This window comes from Scyliorhinus torazame, chromosome 8 (genome assembly GCF_047496885.1).
Source record: "Scyliorhinus torazame isolate Kashiwa2021f chromosome 8, sScyTor2.1, whole genome shotgun sequence".
Classification (NCBI taxonomy): domain Eukaryota; kingdom Metazoa; phylum Chordata; class Chondrichthyes; order Carcharhiniformes; family Scyliorhinidae; genus Scyliorhinus; species Scyliorhinus torazame.
Genome location: NC_092714.1, coordinates 111,999,170 through 112,012,954, shown reverse-complemented (window position 1 = coordinate 112,012,954; position 13,785 = coordinate 111,999,170). Strand labels below are relative to the sequence as shown.

The 13,785-nt window shown below is 50.7% G+C and overlaps 1 protein-coding gene across 2 annotated transcripts in view; it reads right to left on the bottom strand.

The window, feature by feature from the left end:
• The window catches only part of ltn1 (listerin E3 ubiquitin protein ligase 1), a 268,450-nt gene that overhangs the window by 48,938 nt on the left and 205,727 nt on the right, over positions 1 to 13,785 (bottom strand). The window lies entirely within an intron of this gene.

Sequence of the window (13,785 nt, the reverse complement as noted above, 5' to 3'; positions counted from 1 at the left end):
TTACGATTGCAAATGCACATTTTTTTCTGTGCAGTATTGAAGATGAATGATTGACTAACCCGGGAATCATAACAGAGAATCCTTATTTGCAAACACTGGCTACTGGAATACCTCACACATCACCATGTCAATTTGGCTTTCTCTTCAGCTATTTGACGGAATACTACTACTATTGGCGTATACACTGATGAACAGCTCAATGTCAAATTTGAAATTCTTCAGCCAGTTGGCAGCTTCTTCATCAGCCAGGTGTAGGGCAGTGAGACTGTCATTGAAGCACAGGTCAGGGCATTTGTCGATTATATGCACCATGGTTTGCACATTTAACAGAATAAACAATGTAAACACTAACCGTTTTGAGGCATGGGGGAACAATGCAACCAAAATGTTTCTAAGTGTGGTAGCGAGCGGGAACTGCCACAGGCTCCCGATGCTTGGCCCGGCAAGGCCGTCACACAATAAAACAGTAATTGGTCCACTTAAAAAGGCCCCATGGGATTCATGCCGCAGATCATGGTTCACTGGCTGATTCGCCCAGGACTGCGCTCACCAGCCCCCTACTAACAAAGGAGAGCAGAAACCGTTCCTGCACAGCCAACTCCATTCTGCTCGCAGCCATGTTGTCATGGAGACCAGCCCCACACTTTGGCAATGCCGACCTGGAACAACTGTTTGGCGCACTGGAGGCCAGACGGGAAACCCTGTTCCCCCAGGGGTCCAGGAGGATCAGCCACAGGGCAGCCATGTGGGAAGAAGAGGCAGTGGCTAGCTCAGGGAGCGTGACCAGGAGGGTCAGCACCCAGTGCCATCAGAAGGTCTACGACCTCCGCGATGGATGCAGAGAAAGCTTTTGACCGGGTTGAGTGGGATTATTTATGGGAGGTTCTGGGGCGGTTTGGATTTGGGAGGGGCATTATTGATTGGGTCAGGTTGCTGTACCAGGCTCCTGTGGCAAGTGTAGGGACGAACAGGACGACTTCAGATGATTTCAGACTGCACACCGGGGGACGAGACAGGGATGCCCCCTCTCCCCACTGCTGTTTGCGCTGGCTATAGAGCCGCTGGCAATTGCTCGGAGGGCCTCAAGGGGCTGGTCCGGGGGGGGGGGGGGGGGGGGGGGGGGTTGGAGCACAGAGTCTCCCTGTATGCGGTCAACTTGCTTCTGTATGTTTTGGATCCAATTGAGGGGATGGAAGAAATCATGGGAATATTAGGGGAATTTGGCCAGTTTTCGGGGTATAAGCTTAATATGGGGAAGAGCGAGATGTTTGTGGTCCAGGCGAGGGGTCAGGAGAGGCGACTGAGGGAACTGCCGTTTAGAGTGGTAGGGGACATTTTCAGGTAGCTAGGCATCCAAGTGGCGCAGGATTGGGACCAGCTACATAAATTGAACTTGGCCCGGTTGGTGGGTCAGATCAAGGATGATTTCCGGCAATGGGACGCACTCCCGTTGTCTCTAGCTGGCGAGTCCAAATGGTGAAAATGACGGTCCTCCCAAGATTCCTGTTTGTATTTCATTGTCTCCCCATCTTCATTCCGCGGTACTTTTGAAAGCGGGTTAATAAAGTTATAGCGGGCTTCGTATGGTCCCCGCGAGTGAGGAGGGTAATGCTTGAGCGGAGTCGGGGAGAGGGCGGGCTGGCACTGCCGAACTTCAGCAATTATTACTGGGCGGCTAATAAAGCCATGATTAGGAAGTGGCTGGTGGTGGTGGTGGGAGGAGAGTCGGCATGGGCACGTATGGTGACGGCTTTTTGCATGGGCACAGGTTTGAGGGCGCTGGTAACCGCGCCTCTGCCATTCCCACCAGCGCGGTACTCCATCAGCCCCGTGGTAGTGGTGGCGGCCTTGAGAGTCTGGGGGCAGTGGAGGAGACATGTGGGAGCATCGGTCTGGTCCCCAATCTGCGATAATCGCCGGTTTGCCCCAGGGAGGATGGACGGGGGGTTCCGAATATGGCGGAGTGCGGGGATTGAGAGGATGGGGGACTTGTTTATAGAAGGGACCTTTCCGAGTATGAGTGCGCTGGAGGAGATGTTTGCATTGGTGGGGGGAAATGAATTTTGATATCTGCAGGTGCGGGACTTTCTGCATAGACAGGTATCAACCTTCCCACTCCTGCTGCCAAGAGGAATTCAGGATAGGGTGGTTTCTAGAGGATGGATAGGTGAGGGGAGCGTTTCTGACATTCATCAGGAGCTTATGGGGTCAGAGGAGACGCAGACCGAGGAGCTGAAGCGAAAGTGGGAGGAGCTGGGGGGAGAGATAGAGGAGGGCCTTTGGCCAGACGCGTTGAGTAGAGTCAACGCGACCGCAACTTGTGCCAGACTCAGCCTGATTCAATTCAAGATCGTGCACCGGGCCCACATGACAGTGGCCCGGATGAGCAGATTCTTTGGGGTGGAGGATAGGTGCGCAAAGTGTGCGGGAGGACCAGCGAACCATGTTCACATGTTCTGGGCATGTCCAAAGCTGAGGGGATTTTGGCAGGGGTTTGCTAATGTCATGTCCAAGGCATTAAATTTGAGGGTGGCAATGAGTCCAGAGGTGGCGATTTTCGGGGTGTCGCAGGATCCGGGAATCCAGCAGGAGAAAGAGGCAGACGTTCTGGCCTTTGCTTCCCTGGTAGCCCGGAGGGACTCAAGGCCCCTGAAGTCGGAGACCTGGCTATCGGACATGGCTGGCTTTCTCTGCCAGGAGAAAATTTAGTTTGCCATGAGAGGGTCACTGTTAGGGTTCCCCCGGAGGTGGCAACCATTCATCGACTTCTTCGCAAAGAATTAATCGTCAGCAGAGGGGCGGGGGGGGAAAGAGAGAGAGAGAGAGGGGCTTAGGTGAGCATGGATTAGGGGGTCAATTAATTGTGGGACCTGTGGGGGAGGGAGGTGTATTTGCACTATGTTTATATTTTTGTGTACATTGTTTATATTGCTGCTGTTACAACGCCAAAAAAACCCTCAATAAAATGTTTATTAAAAAAAGTCTACGACCTCCACCACGCCACTCTGATGAACTTGCATCTGACCCCGCCCCCCATACTCCCCATCTCCCAAGCCCCCTCCCACAATGGGCCCCCCCACACAATGAATCACACATGCAGCGAACGATGCCCCGTGTCCCCACAAGAAAAGTCGACCCATAACCGGTGGAAGAGGGCGCAGACGGGCAGCAGGGCACCGGACATCAGAGTCCTCACCCACTATGAGCAACGGGTCCTGGAGGTGGAGGGATTGGCCAAGGACCGAGTGGTGACCGCACACGCTGAGATGAGGATCCCATCCAGATGACCTGCTGAACAGGAGTTTTTTTTTTTAAATGTTTTTAATTAAGCTATTTTCATGCAGAACAAAGGTAAGCGTGTTCACACACAGAGAATAAAATATATATATATATATATATATATATGTCGTCTTCCATTATTTATATCAGTTATCTTTCATTATTTACAATAAGTACTTATTTACAACAGTTCTTATCTCCTGTTCCTGTTTATGTTATTTCTTGGGCATGGTTGGGCTCCATGCCTAATTATTCACTCCCCTCCCCCTCACTTTTGTTTGTGTTTGTTGTTGCACCGTGGCTTCCCTCTCCCTTCTTCTGGCTTATTGGCTGGTGGCTACAAACAGGTCTTGGAACAGCTGGGTGAATGGCTCCCCTATTTTGTGGAAGCCTTCTTCTGATCCCCGGATGGCGAATTTAATTTTCTCCATCTGGAGAATTTCCGATAGGTCTGCCACTTTGGGTGGTGCTGCCCATGGCTCTCATTCTCTGCAGTACCTTTTTGGGAATCCTAGGGTTTTTCCCTCTCCACACAACCGCCATGATCACTTTTTCTAATGAGCTGAAGGCGGCAAATGAGAGTTGCTAATAGAACATAGAACATAGAAAAATACAGCACAGAACAGGCCCTTCGGTCCACGGTGTTGTGCCGAAACTTTGTCCTAGATTAATCATAGATTATCATTGAATTTACAGTGCAGGAGGGCATTCGGCCCATTGAGTCTGCACCGGCTCTTGGAAAGAGCACCCTACCCATAGTCAACACCTCCACCCAACAGTAAGGGCAATTTTGGACACTAAGGGCAATTTATCATGGCCAATCCACCTAACCTGCACAGCTTTGGACTGTGGGAGGAAACCGGAGCACCCGGAGGAAACGCACGCAGACACGGGGAGGATGTGCAGACTCCACACAGTGCCCCAAGCCGGAATCGAACCTGGGACCCTGGAGCTGTGAAGCAATTGTGATTTCATAGAATTTACAGTGCAGAAGGAGGCCATTCGGCCCATTGGGTCTACACCGGCTCTTGGAAAGAGCAACCTACCTAAGGTCCACACCTCCACCCTATCCCCATAACCCAGCAACCCCACCCAACACTCTGGGCAATTTTGGACACTAAGGGCAATTTAGCATGGCCAATCCACCTAACCTGCACATCTTTGGACTGTGGGAGGAAACCGGAGCACCCGGAGGAAACCCACGCACACACGGGGAGGATGTGCAGACTCCGCACAGACAGTGATCCAAGCCGGAATCGAACCTGGGACCCTGGAGCAGTGAAGCAATTGTGCTATCCACAATGCTACCGTGCTGCCCTGAAGAACAAATAAATCTATACTATATAATTTTACCGTAATCCATGTACTTATCCAATAGCTGCTTGAATGTCCCTAATGTTTCAGACTCAACTACTTCCACAGGCAGTGCATTCCATGCCCCACTACTCTCTGGGTAAAGAACCGACCTCTGACATCCCCCCTATATCTTCCACCATTCACCTTAAATTTATGTCCCCTTGTAATGGTTTGTTCCACCCGGGGAAAAAAGTCTCTGACTGTCTACTCTATCTATTCCCCTGATCATCTTATAAACCTCGATCAAGTCGCCCCTCATCCTTCTCCGTTCTAATGAGAAAAGGCCTAGCACCCTCAACCTTTTGTCGTAAGACCTACTCTCCATTCCAGGCAACATCCTGGTAAATCTCCTTTGCACCTTTTCCAAAGCTTCCACATCCTTCCTAAAATGAGGTGACCAGAACTATACACAGTACTCCAAATGTGGCCTTACCAAAGTTTTGTATCATCATCACCTCACGGCTCTTAAATTCAATCCCTCTGTTAATGAACGCTAGCACACCATAGGCCTTCTTTACAGCTCTATCCACTTGAGTGGCAACTTTCAAAGATGTATGGAACATAGACCCCAAGATCTCTCTGCTCCTCCACATTGCCAAGAACTCTACCGTTAACCCTGTATTCCGCATTCATATTTGTCCTTCCAAAATGGACAACCTCACACTTTTCAGGGTTAAACTCCATCTGCCACTTCTCAGCCCAGCTCTGCATCCTATCTATGTCTCTTTGCAGCCGACAACAGCCCTCCTCACTATCCACAACGCCACCAATCTTCGTATCATCTGCAAATTTACTGACCCACCCTTCAACTCCCTCATCCAAGTCATTGATGAAAATCACAAACAGCAGAGGACCCAGAACTGATCCCTGCGGTACACCACTGGTAACTGGGATCCAGGGTGAATATTTGCCATCTACCACCACTCTCTGACTTCTATCGGTTAGCCAGTTCATTATCCAACTGGCCACATTTCCCACTATCCCATGCCTCCTTACTTTCTGCAGAAGTCTACCATGGGGAACCTTATCAAATGCCTTACTAAAATCCATGCACACTACATCCACTGCTTTACCTTCATCCACATGCTTCGTCACCTCCTCAAAGAATTCAATAAGACTTGAAAGGCAAGACCTACCCCTCACAAATCCGTGCTGACTATCCCTAATCAAGCAGTGTCTTTCCAGATGCTCAGAAATCCTATCCTTCAGTACCCTTTCCATGACTTTGCCTACCACCGAAGTAAGACTAACTGGCCTGTAATTCCCAGGGTTATCCCTATTCCCTTTTTTGAACAGGGACATGACATTCGCCACTCTCCAATCCCCTGGTACCACCCCTGTTGACAGCGAGGACGAAAAGATCATTGCCAACGGCTCTGCAATTTCATCTCTTGCTTCCCATAGAATCCTTGGATATATCCCGTCAGGCCCGGGGACTTGTCTATCCTCAAGTTTTTCAAAATGCCCAACACATCTTCCTTCCTAACAAGTATTTCCTCGAGCTTACCAGTCTGTTTCACACTGTCCTCTCCAACAATATCGCCCCTCTCATTTGTAAATACAGAAGAAAAGTACTCGTTCAAGACCTCTCCTATCTCTTCAGACTCAATACACAATCTCCCGCTACTGTCCTTGATCGGACCTACCCTCGCTCTAGTCATTCTCATGTTTCTCACATGTGGAAAAGGCCTTGGGGTTTTCCTTGATACTACCCGCCAAAGATTGTTCATGCCCTCTCTTAGCTCTCCTAATCCCTTTCTTCAGTTCCCTCCTGGCTATCTTGTATCCCTCCAACACCCTATCTGAACCTTGTTTCCTCACCCTTACATAAGTCTCCTTTTTCCTCTTAACAAGACATTCAACCTCTCTTGTCAACCATGGTTCCCTCACTCGACCATCTCTTCCCTGCCTGACAGGGACATACATATCACGGACACTTAGTACCTGTTCCTTGAACAAGTTCCACATTTCACTGGTGTCCTTCCCTGACAGCCTATGTTCCCAACTTATGCACTTCAATTCTTGTCTGACAACATCGTATTTACCCTTCCAATTGTAAACCTTGCCCTGTTGCACGCACCTATCCCTCTCCATTACTAAAGTGAAAGTCACAGAATTGTGGTCACTATCTCCAAAATGCACCCCCACTAACAAATCTATTACTTGCCCTGGTTCATTACCAAGTACTAAATCCAAAATTGCCCCTCCTCTGGTCGGACAATCTACATACTGTGTTAGAAAAGCTTCCTGGACTTCCGGGTGCGGCGATGACCAGCTGAGTCGCACGTTTCGGCAGCTCCCTGTGAAACGGACTTTTGGGCTCTTGATAGGAGCTCCAACGGCAATTTTGACGGCTAAAAACACTGTGCGGTAAACCAGAAGGGAATCCCCCCTGGATACGGATGGAAAAAGGAGAGAGTGGCCAGATTGCAGTGGATCCTTTAGAACAGCGGCAAGGAAGGCAAGCAAAAACCAAGATGGCGTCGGAAGGTGGCAGTTTAACATGGGGCCCTGAACAACAAGAGTTCTTGAAATGCTGTGTGGAAGAGATAAAAAAGGAAATGAAGAAAGAGCTGTTGGCCCCGATACTACAGGCGATCGAAGGGCTAAAGGAGGAACAAAAGACCCAGGAGCGGGAGCTTCGGGTCGTGAAGGCAAAGGCAGCCGAGAATGAGGACGATATACAGGGCCTGGTGGTGAAGACGGAGATGCATGAGGCACATCAGAAACGATGTGTGGAAAGGTTGGAGGCACTGGAAAACAACGCAAGGAGGAACAACCTGAGGATTCTTGGTCTTCCTGAAGGTGTGGAGGGAGCGGACGTCGGGGCATATGTGAGCACGATGCTGCACTCGTTAATGGGAGCGGAGGCCCCGGCGGGTCCGTTGGAGGTGGAGGGAGCATACCGAGTGATGGCGCGAGGACCGAGAGCAGGAGAAATTCCCAGAGCCATAGTGGTGAGATTCCTCCGTTTTAAGGATAGAGAAATGGTCCTTAGATGGGCGAAGAAAACTCGGAGCAGTAAATGGGAGAACGCGGTGATCCGCGTTTATCAAGACTGGAGTGCGGAGGTGGCGAGAAGGAGGGCGAGCTTTAATCGGGCCAAGGCGGTGCTTCATAAAAAGATAAAATTTGGAATGCTGCAACCGGCAAGACTGTGGATCACATATCGAGGGAGGCACCACTACTTTGAGACGGCGGATGAAGCGTGGACTTTTATTGTGGAAGAAAAACTGGAATGAGCGGGTTATTAAAAAGAACGTTCGAACAAAATGGTGGGGCGAATGTGGGGGGCAAAGAGGGGTTTTATGTACTAATCCTGCGATGTGGTAACTTTTCTCTCTCCCACAGGTGGTGATGGGGGGAGGAGGGGAGGTGGAGGAGATGGGGCGTTGGCCATTGGGGGCGGGGCCAAGGGAGAAGCGCGGGCTTGGTTCCCGCACTATGATAATCATGGTGGGAATAGAGAAGCAGGAAGGAGGGGGCGTCGGACGGTGCGAGCCGAGGTCACGGGGGGAAGCCGAGGTCAGCCAGAGTTTGCTGACTTCTGGGAGCAACATGGGGGGAGTAATTACGCTAGCGGGGGATCTAGCGGGGGGGGGGTGGGAGGGGGGAATTACTGGGTTGCTGCTGCTGGGGAGAGGGGGGAGCTGGTATGGGAGAGGATGGGCGGGGGGGGGCGCCGCCTGGGGGAGATACAGCTGCGTGGGAACTGGGTGAGGAGCTGGAAAAAGGTGATGGCTAATCGACAAGGGGGGGGGGGGGTAGGAAGCCCCCCAACTCGGCTGATCACGTGGAACGTGAGAGGGCTGAACAGGCCGATAAAGAGGGCACGGGTACTCGCACACCTTAAGAAACTTAAGGCAGATGTGGTTATGTTACAGGAAACGCACCTGAAACTGATAGACCAGGTTAGGCTACGCAAAGGATGGGTGGGGCAGGTGTTCCATTCGGGGCTAGATGCGAAAAACAGGGGGGTGGCTATATTAGTGGGGAAGCGGGTAATGCTCGAGGCAAAGACTATAGTGGCGGATAACGGGGGCAGATACGTGATGGTGAGTGGCAAACTACAGGGGGAGACGGTGGTTTTGGTAAACGTATATGCCCCGAACTGGGATGATGCCAATTTTATGAGGCGGATGCTAGGACGCATTCCGGACCTAGAGATGGGAAAGCTGATAATGGGGGGAGATTTTAATACGGTGTTGGAACCAGGGCTGGATAGGTCGAAGTCCAGGACTGGAAGGAGGCCGGCAGCAGCCAAGGTGCTTAAAGATTTTATGGAGCAGATGGGAGGTGTAGACCCGTGGAGATTTAGCAGACCTAGGAGTAAGGAGTTCTCGCTTTTCTCCTATGTCCATAAAGTCTACTCGCGAATAGACTTTTTTGTGCTGGGTAGGGCATTGATCCCGAAGGTGAGGGGAACGGAGTATACGGCTATAGCCATTTCGGATCACGCTCCACACTGGGTGGACTTGGAGATAGGGGAGGAAACAGGAGGGCGCCCACCCTGGAGAATGGACATGGGACTAATGGCAGATGAGGGGGTGTGTCTAAGGGTGAGGGGGTGCATTGAAAAGTACTTGGAACTCAATGATAATGGGGAGGTCCAGGTGGGAGTGGTCTGGGAGGCGTTGAAGGCGGTGGTTAGAGGGGAGCTGATATCAATAAGGGCACATAAAGGGAAGCAGGAGAGTAAGGAACGGGAGCGGTTGCTGCAAGAACTTTTGAGGGTGGACAGACAATATGCGGAAGCACCGGAGGAGGGACTGTACAGGGAAAGGCAAAGGCTACATGTAGAATTTGACTTGCTGACTACAGGCACTGCAGAGGCACAATGGAGGAAGGCACAGGGTGTACAGTACGAATATGGGGAGAAGGCGAGCAGGTTGCTGGCACACCAATTGAGGAAAAGGGGAGCAGCGAGGGAAATAGGGGGAGTGAGGGATGAGGAAGGAGAGATGGAGCGGGGAGCGGAGAGAGTGAATGGAGTGTTCAAGACATTTTATAAAAAATTATATGAAGCTCAACCCCCGGATGGGAGGGAGAGAATGATGGGCTTCTTGGATCGGCTGGAATTTCCCAAGGTGGAAGAGCAGGAAAGGGTGGGACTGGGAGCACAGATCGAGGTAGAAGAAGTGGTGAAAGGAATTAGGAGCATGCAGGCGGGAAAGGCCCCGGGACCGGATGGATTCCCAGTCGAATTCTATAGAAAATATGTGGACTTGCTCTCCCCGGTACTGACGAGGACCTTTAATGAGGCAAAGAAAAGGGGACAACTGCCCCCGACTATGTCTGAAGCAACGATATCGCTTCTCTTAAAGAAGGAAAAGGACCCGCTACAATGCGGGTCCTATAGACCTATTTCCCTCCTAAATGTAGATGCCAAGGTCCTGGCCAAGGTAATGGCAATGAGAATAGAGGAATGTGTCCCGGGGGTGGTCCACGAGGACCAAACTGGGTTTGTGAAGGGGAGACAGCTGAACACGAATATACGGAGGTTGTTAGGGGTAATGATGATGGCCCCACCAGAGGGAGAAACGGAGATAGTAGTGGCGATGGATGCCGAGAAAGCATTTGATAGAGTGGAGTGGGATTATTTGTGGGAGGTGTTGAGGAGATTTGGTTTTGGAGAGGGGTATGTTAGATGGGTGCAGCTGTTGTATAGGGCCCCAGTGGCGAGCGTGGTCACGAATGGACGGGGATCTGCATATTTTCGGCTCTATAGAGGGACAAGGCAGGGATGCCCTCTGTCCCCATTATTGTTTGCACTGGCGATTGAGCCCCTGGCGATAGCGTTGAGGGGTTCCAAGAAGTGGAGGGGAGTACTTAGGGGAGGAGAAGAGCACCGGGTATCTTTGTATGCGGACGATTTGCTACTATACGTGGCGGACCCGGCGGTGGGGATGCCAGAAATAATGCGGATACTTGGGGAGTTTGGGGATTTTTCAGGGTATAAATTGAACATGGGGAAAAGTGAGTTGTTTGTGGTGCATTCAGGGGAGCAGAGTAGAGAAATAGAGGACCTACCGCTGAGGAAGGTAACAAGGGACTTTTGTTACCTGGGGATCCAGATAGCTAAGAATTGGGGCACATTGCACAGGTTAAATTTAACGCGGTTGGTGGAACAGATGGAGGAGGATTTCAAGAGATGGGATATGGTATCCCTGTCAATGGCAGGGAGGGTGCAGGCGGTTAAGATGGTGGTCCTCCCGAGATTCCTCTTTGTGTTTCAGTGCCTCCCGGTGGTGATCACGAAGGCTTTTTTTAAAAGGATTGAAAAGAGCATCATGGGTTTTGTGTGGGCCGGGAAGACCCCGAGAGTGAGGAAGGGATTCTTACAGCGTAGCAGGGATAGGGGGGGCTGGCACTACCGAGCCTAAGTGAGTATTATTGGGCCGCTAATATTTCAATGGTGAGTAAGTGGATGGGAGAGGAGGAGGGAGCGGCGTGGAAGAGAGTAGAGAGGGCGTCCTGTAGGGGGACTAGCCTACAGGCTATGGTGACAGCCCCATTGCCGTTCTCACCGAGGAACTACACAAGCCCGGTGGTGGTGGCTACACTGAAGATTCGGGGACAGTGGAGACGGCATAGGGGAAAGACTGGAGCCTTGGGGGGGTCCCCGATAAGAAACAACCATAGGTTTGCCCCGGGGGGAATGGATGGGGGATATGGAATGTGGAAAAGAGCAGGAATAACGCAACTGAAAGATCTGTTTCGCGAGTCTGGGAGCGCTGACCGAGAAATATGGGTTGCCCCAAGGGAATGCATTCAGGTATATGCAACTGAGGGCTTTTGCGAGGCAACAGGTGAGGGAATTCCCGCAGCTCCCGACACAAGAGGTGCAGGACAGAGTGATCTCAAAGACATGGGTGGGGGATGGTAAGGTGTCGGATATATATAGGGAAATGAGGGACGAAGGGGAGACTATGGTAGATGAACTAAAAGGGAAATGGGAAGAAGAGCTGGGGGAGGAGATCGAGGAGGGGCTGTGGGCAGATGCCCTAAGCAGGGTAAACTCGTCGTCCTCGTGTGCCAGGCTAAGCCTGATTCAGTTTAAGGTATTACACAGGGCACATATGACTGGAGCATGGCTCAGTAAATTTTTTGGGGTGGAGGATAGGTGTGCGAGGTGCTCGAGAAGCCCAGCGAATCATACCCATATGTTTTGGTCATGCCCGGCACTACAGAGGTTTTGGATGGGGGTGACAAAGGTGCTTTCAAAAGTAGTAGGAGTCCGGGTCGAACCAAGCTGGGGGTTGGCTATATTTGGGGTTGCACAAGAGCCGGGAGTGCAGGAGGCGAGAGAGGCCGATGTTTTGGCCTTTGCGTCCCTAGTAGCCCGGCGCAGGATATTGCTAATGTGGAAAGAAGCCAAGCCCCCGGGGGTGGAGACCTGGATAAATGACATGGCGGGGTTTATAAAGCTAGAGCGGATTAAGTTCGTCCTAAGGGGGTCGGCTCAAGGGTTCACCAGGCGGTGGCAACCGTTCGTCGAATACCTCGCAGAAAGATAGACGGAATGGGAAAAAGAAGGCAGCAGCAGCAGCCCAGGATCGGGGGGGGGGGGGGGGGGGGAGGAGGAACCAGAAGGACTCTCAGGGTTGTTAATATATACTGTATAGTATGTATAGATCGTTGCTACAGATAATTATATATTGGACTGTTAAATTATATTTTTGGAGAGCGTTACTTGTGACAAGGCAGTTGCCAATTAGGGCTAGTTTCCATTTTTGCTATTTATTATTTATTCATTTTTTGTTTATAAAATAGGTCATTGTTATTTGTGTTGTTATAATATTGTGTAAAGAATGCACAATGTACTGTGTTGGTTGACCAAAAATTTTCAATAAAATATTTAATAAAAAAAAAAGAAAAGCTTCCTGGACACACTGCACAAACACCACCCCATCCAAACTACTTGATCTAAAGGGTTTCCACTCAATGTTTGGGAAGTTAAAGTCACCCATGACTACTACCCTGTGACTTCTGCACCTTTCCAAAATCTGTTTCCCAATTTGTTCCTCCACATCTCTGCTACTATTGGGGGGCCTATAGAAAAATCCTGACAAGGTGACTGCTCCTTTCCTATTTCTGACTTCAACCCATACTGCCTCAGTAGGCTGATACTCCTCGAACTGCCTTTCTGCAGCTGTTATACTATCTCTAATTAACAATGCCACTCCCCCACCTCTTTTACCACCCTCCCTAATCTTATTGAAACACCTATAACCAGGGACGTCCAACAACCATTTCTGTCCCTCTTCTATCCAAGTTTCCGTGATGGCCACCACATCGTAGTACCAAGTACCGATCCATGCCTTAAGTTCACCCACCTTATTCCTGATGCTTCTTGCGTTGAAGTATACACACTTTAACCCATCTCTGTGCCTGCAAGTACTCGTCTTTGTCAGTGTTCCCTTCCTCACTGCCTCATTGCACGCTTTGGCATCCTGAATATCGGCTATCTTAGTTGCTGGACTACAAATCCGGTTCCCATTCCCCAGCCAAATTAGTTTAAACCCTCCCGAAGGGTACTAGAAAACCTCCCTCCCAGGATATTGGTGCCCCTCTGGTTCAGATGCAACCCGTCCTGCTTGTACAGGTCCCACCCACCTTCCCCAGAATGCGCTCCAATTATTCAAATACCTGAAGCCCTCCCTCCTACACCATTCCTGCAGCCACGTGTTCAGCTGCACTCTCTCCCTATTCCTAGCCTCGCTATCACGTGGCACCGGCAACAAACCAGAGTTGACAACTTTGCCTGTCCTGGCTTTTAACTTCCAGCCTAACTCCCTCAACTCATTTATTACCTCCACACCCCTTTTCCTACCTACACACTGACCCATCCCTCCCACTGACCACATGTCCATTCCCCCAAGGCAGTTAAGGCATCGGAAACTCATTTTTAGGAGTCCATGCACCACTCAATGACAGCCCGGGTGGCCACATGGGACTCGTTGTACTGGGTCTCCACATCGGTCACTGACCTCCGTATCATACTGGTGACATTAGTCAGGTTCTCAGCAGGTATCCCTTATCCCCCAAGAGCCATCTGGGGATGGTCTTCAAAGAGGCCGGAGATGTCCGACTGCCCCAGAATGTAGCTGTCATGTACATTTCCTGGGAAGCATGCACACACGTGCATGA